Here is a 6,340-nt window from a genome sequence, read left to right on the forward strand (position 1 = left end):
AGTCTGCGGAGACATTGCCTAAAATGCACATTGTCCCGAGCTTCGCTAAACTCTGGCTTAGAAAAACCGAGCAGTGATAAAGAGGACGGAGGTCATTTTATGAACTTAGGAATTCATAAGTACCCATGATATGAACTTAGCAGTTCATAAGTACTGATGCGGAAGGAGCTACCAGATAGAGTTAGCTGAAAAAAGTGTAGCACCCACACACGATGTTATGCAAATATACAAATCACTTGTGCAAAAAGTTAAAGTTACTGCAAATATATATTTCTTTTCCCTTTGAAGAGCATATCACCGGAAAGATAAATAAGAAACTGCATCAACCCTCCTAATAGGTAATTTTGTTTGTGTCGTTGAGAGCTGGGTTCTGTAGGAATTCTTTTTGCCTGGGAAGACCCTTCCTGGGGAAGAAGCAATGTCCTATCCAGGCAAGACATCGAATTCACACTTTGCCTGCTTGGCTGTCTCACTTGGGCTTACCTGTATCTGCATACCAGCTTTCCACTTGAGAATGGGTGTCATTACTTTGAGGAAAAAAAAAAAATTCTCAGCTCTAAAAATTGCCCAACCATAAAAATGAAAGTGTTTTGTGCCTACTGCCGACATTCTTGAAATGCTTTTTGTATTGAGAAAAAATAAAATGAATTTCCCTTGCAGAAAGTGAGGAGCAACTTCTTTTCCAAGGAAGAAAATACCTATTTCAGGGAATAATACCCCATCTTTCTTTTCTTTCTCTCTCTCTCTCTTTTTTAAAGGAGTCACTAGTGCTGTATGCAGATAACAGGAGCTGGGTAGTCCCGGCTCAGTCACCTCACCTTTCTGAGCTTGGTGTCCTAACGGTTTTTATAACACCTGCCCTTCTGGCCTTAGACTGAAAAATGTGTTTATTCAAGAAATAAAAGAGATGAAAGTAGGGAGAATTCTTTGAAACGGGATCAGGGATTTCCCTGGAGGTCTAGTGGCTCGAATTCAGTGCTTTCACCACTGAGGTCGCAGGTCAGTCCCCGGTCTGGAAACTGAGATCCTACGGCCATGCATGGGGAAGAAAGGAAGGGAGGAGGGAAGGAAGGAAGAAAGAGGGAGGGAAAGAGTGGAGGGAGGGAGGAAGGAAAGAGGAAAGAAACTGTCTTGTGCTACAAACTACTATATATAAATATAAAATAAATAAACAGCAACAAAGTGCTACTGTATAGCACAGGGAACTATATCCGATATCCTGTAATAAACCATAATGAAAAAGCACTTTTCTATGTGTAAAACTGAATCTCTGCTGTACACCAGAACCTAACACAACATTGTAAATCAACTCTACCTCAAAAAAAAAAAGAAAAAAAAAGAAAAGGGGCTCTTGGATGATAGGGATGATTGCACCATAACTTGAATGTATTTTTTTTTTTCTTTTTAGGGCTGCGCCTGTGACATAGGAAGTTCCCGGTCTAGAAGTCGAATCGGAGCAGCCGCTGGAGCCTAAGCCACAGCCACAGCAATGCCAGATCCGAGACACATCCTCGACCTATGGCACAGTGTGGCTGTGCCGAATCCTTAACACACTGGGCAAGGCCAGGGATTGAACCCTCATCCTCGGGGACACTATGCTGGGTACTTAACCCACTGAGCCATAATGGGAACTAAGAATCGGAACATACTTAATGCCACTGTACTATATGCTTAAATACAGTTAGAATGGTAAATTTCATGATATGCATATTTTACTATAACAGAAAAATTTGCAGTGGCCCTTGACATTTGTCCTTAGGGTTTGAGGTTCCAAGAAATGGTTCCCAAGAGATGGCTCTTGGGGATGGGCGTAGAGCGAAGCTAAAATTTGGAGGACTTTACCTTGACTATGCTCAGACCTTCAATAAAATATTTAAAAAGCTGGGCGACACCAATACTGGCATCACAGCCTAACGATGACCTCAATGTCCTCCTCCCTACATGAGCAGAATAAATTCTTGTCTGCAGTAGCTTCTTTGAGGAAGTAGAGGGGCACCCAGGAAGTGGCAGAAGGTACACATTGGGGTCAGTGCTGTAAATTCTCCCACCTGCTCACCACTGTCTAGTCATCTCAAAACTGAAACAAGCGAGTTTCTGTCATGGGGCAGTTGAAATGAATCCTACTAGAAACCATGGGGTTTTGGGTTCGATCCCTGGCCTCGCTCAGTGGGTTAAGGATCCAGTGTTGTCGTGAGCTGTCGTGTAGGTGGCAGACGTGGCTAGGAGCTCACGTTGCTGTGGCTCTGGTGTAGGCCGGTGGCTACAGCTCCGATTGGACCCCTAGTCTGGGAACCTCCATATGCCTCGGTGTGGGCCCTAAAAATGCAAAAAAAAAAAAAAAAAAAGAAAAGAAACAAAAATCAAAAGACTTACAATCGCAGCTGTTGAAAACATTTAGAGAATTGTCTGAACCTCTCCTTTCACGTCTTGGAAAAGGTGACATGGATGGATTGGAATGCAATCAACTTTCTTATCCTTCACCACTCCCTTCAGAGTCTAGGGCCAGAGCCACAGCCAGCTTGAAGAAGGGGGACGAGGGGTCCACTGAATCCACACCCCAGACCATCTGGCCTGTGGTTCAGTTGTACACAACTTAACAGAGAAGCAACCAAAAAAAAGAGCGTGCATGTTTTGTTTCACTGTCAGTACCTGTCCTTGAATAAAATCCTGTGGTTCAAGCCCGGGTCAGTGGGACATGTGTGCCACAGCCAGTTGAAAGGAGGTTTACTCATTCTTGTCTTTCTTAGGGAGACTTACAGATCCGGACTGGCTTTTAGCAGATTAGTAGACACGAGTCTTGGGAGCAGGCTGTCAGGGAGGAGCTGAGACTCCGGAGGGTGGAAATATGGTGGCACTTAGGTCAAATCAGGCTTTCCTCACCCTGTGCTGAGCAGACACCAGCTCCCCGTGTCCTGCTGAACTTCAGCACCTCCAGGTCTTCCAGCTTCCCCAGGACTAAAGTATTCCTTCTGATGTGAATAATCACGCAGACATTTAGCCCAAAAGATGGAGGCAAGAAGCTGGTTAAGGCGAGTGAATTAATATTGATCCTCTCAGATCACAAAAGGAATGTAACCAACTTGAGGTTCACGATTCACTTGTTGATTATTTGTCCTCCTTTTAAAAAAGACCTAAGACCAGGAGAGTCTAGGATCGATAACTTAACAAAACACAAAAGCCCTGAGACTCTGCCTCTCATCTTTGTATGGCCTCCTGAGTGCCTCTGGCAGCTCATCCATTTCTGCCTGGCTTGGGGGTGAGGGGAGGGGAAGGGGTGAGGGGAGGGGAAGGGATGAGTATGGACATTCCTGGGTTCATGTGCCACCCACGCTGTTTGTCAGCTTATTGACACTGGACTTAGTTTTCTCATCTGTACAATAGGTCTAATAACTCATAGCCAACTTACAGGTGTTGTAAACTTAAGTAGCCATTGTAGCGAGTATTTACTGAGCACTGTTGAAGGCCCAGGTCTTATTTTAAGTGCTCAGTCTGTTTTCTCTCCTGTAATTCTTCTCAGGTAGGAATTCCAAAGCTGGGAGGTCTCGTTATGGCTTAGCTGTGATGGACCCAACCAGTATCCATGAGGATGTGGGTTCCATCCCTTGCCTTGCTCAGTGGACACATTGCTGTGTACTGCGGTGTAGGTCACAGATGAGGCTCGGCTCCCACGTTGCTGTGGCTGTGGTGTAGGCTGGCAGCTGCAGCTCCCATTTGACCTCTAGCCTGGGAACTTCCATATGTGGCAGGTGTGGCCCTAAAAATCAAAAAAAAAAAAAAAAAATCCAAGGCTGGGTTCTTGTTCATGGAGCTGAAGAATGACTTCGCGAACACACACTCACACAGGCAGCAAGCAAAAGACTTTATTACAGGAAAGCAAAAAGCTCCCAGCACAGACACTGGGAGGGGGAGAAAGGGTCCCCCTTTCTATTGTTTTATGGAGGCTTTTACTTCTTAGGGATGGGGGTACCAACGTGGGATCTAAACAGCATTCCTTTTTCCCATTGGCCTTGTCTGTCACCTCTATCAGGTCTTATCCAAGAGGCGTCTTAGGGATGGATCTGCCCCAGAGGTTTGATGGCTACTTTGTTCTTCTTCCCCCCAGATTAGGAGTTGCCCCTGTTTACATTCTTTTGCTAACACTCAAATATAGAGGTCAGGGGTTAATGCGCACCTTGGCTTATAACAAAAGTACTTTTTTTTTTTGGTCTTTTTGGCTTTTCTAGGGCCACACCCGCGGCATATGGAGGTTCCCAGGCTAGGGGTCAATCGGAGCTGTAGCCACCGGCCTACGCCAGAGCCACAGCAACTCGGGATCCGAGCTGCGTCTGCAACCTACACCACAGCTCACAGCAACGCCGGATCCTTAACCCACTGAGCAAGGCCAGGGATCCAACCTGCAACCTCATGTTTCCTAGTCGGATTTGTCAATCACTGTGCCACGACGAGAACTCCAACAAATGTACTTTTAATAATCAATTTTCCAACAAGCAAGGCGTGTTTGTCTAGGTTTGCTTTTACAAATCTTAAAACCATGGACATTAATCAGGGAACATATCAAAGCCCATGTTCCTACACTAACTACCGGAATTATTTATTCTGCCTCACGAAGACTGGTATTTTTTTTAATTTTTAATTTTTAATTTTTTTGGGTCTTTTGTCTTTTTAGGGCTGCACCCATGGCCTATGGAGGTTCCCAGGATAGGGGTCCAATCGGAGCTGTAGCTGCCGGCCTGCACCACAGCCGCAACAACGCAGGATCTGAGCCTCGTCTGTGACCTACACCACTGTTCACAGCAACGCCGGATCCTTCACCCAATGAGCGAGGCCAGGCATTGAACCTGTGTCCTCATGGATACAAGTTAAGTTCCTTAACCACTGAGCCATGACGGGAACTCTGGTATTTTCTTTTTAAACTTCCTCTGTTAATCCTCAGATCAGTCAGCTTGAGAACCATGGTTGTGTATTAGTGTTCAGACTGTGATTAACCTCTCAGGGTCTCAGAGACATGCAAGCCTCATTCTGCCACTCATTTGCAGAAGGTACTTGGCCAAATCGTCGACCACCCCAAACCTCAGTTTCCTTGTTCATAAAGTGGGAGCAAAAATAGGGTCCCCTTCTGGGAATTGTTTTGAAGGTGAAATGAGTCTGTTAGGGTGGCTGTGCCTGGCACACAAAGTGTTTATTAAATGTTAGCTGGTGCCATTAGGCCACCTCCTTTTTTCTTAGGAGATCTGACTTTTTGTGCATAGGTCATTGTCTTCATTTCAATTTACGGCTCTTCCGGAGTTCCCGTCGTGGTGCAGTGGTTAACGAATCCAACTGGGAACCATGAGGTTTCGGGTTTGGTCCCTGCCCTTGCTCAGTGGGTTAAGGATCCTGAGTTGCCGTGAGCTGTGGTGTAGGTTGCAGACGCGGCTCGGATCCCGCGTTGCTGTGGCTCTGGCGTAGGCCGGCGGCTACAGCTCCGATTCAACCACTAGTCTGGGAACCTCCACATGCCGCGGAAGCAGCCCAAAGAAATAGCAAAAAGACAAAAAATAAATAAATAAATAAATAAATAAATAAATAAAAATAAATTTACGGCTCTTCCAACCACATGGTTCAGGTCAAATCTGAAGTGTTGCGGAGGGGGAAGAGGGTATTACAGTGAAAAAGATCCTTGAGTTTGGTCTGACAGGACTGGGTTTGAAACTGAGTGTCTGTTTGAGCCTCAGTTTCCTCATCCATAACATGGGGGAACAATCCCCTGCCTTGCTGTGAGAATTAGAGATAATCCATGTTTAGGTACGACATATAGGTACTGTATTATTGCTGGTGTTTTGGTTATACAATGTACAAGATGGGAAAATAAAAAGGCAGAAAATCCTTTAAAAAATGAGAATAGGGGAGTTCATGTTGTGGCTCAGTGGGTTAAGAACCTAGCTAGTATCCATGAGAATGCAGGTTCAATCCCTAGCCTTGGTCCATGGGTTAAGCATCCTGTGTTGCTACGAACTGTGGCATAGGTGGCAGGTGTGGCTCAAATCTGGTGTTGCTATGGCTGTGGTGTAGGCCGGTAGTTGCAGCTCCAATTCGAGCCCTAGCTGAGGAATATTCATATGCTGCAGATGTGGCCTTCAAAAGAGAAAAAAAAAAAAAAGGAAAAAAATTCCTGTAGGAAAGAGAGGCAGAAGGTGGGGAGAGGGTGGAGGAGGAAGAAAAGCTGGGGAGGGCCTGGGGCTCAGGGTTCTGGGGGACAGATCTCCTCATTACCACCCCTCCGGACTCAGCGCTGGACAGGCACGGTTTACTGCCAATCCCAAGGGCAGGGCATTGGTCAGGGACTGTTATCCCTGCTCAG

The sequence above is a fragment of the Phacochoerus africanus genome, chromosome 3 (genome assembly GCF_016906955.1).
Source record: "Phacochoerus africanus isolate WHEZ1 chromosome 3, ROS_Pafr_v1, whole genome shotgun sequence".
Lineage (NCBI taxonomy): Eukaryota > Metazoa > Chordata > Mammalia > Artiodactyla > Suidae > Phacochoerus > Phacochoerus africanus.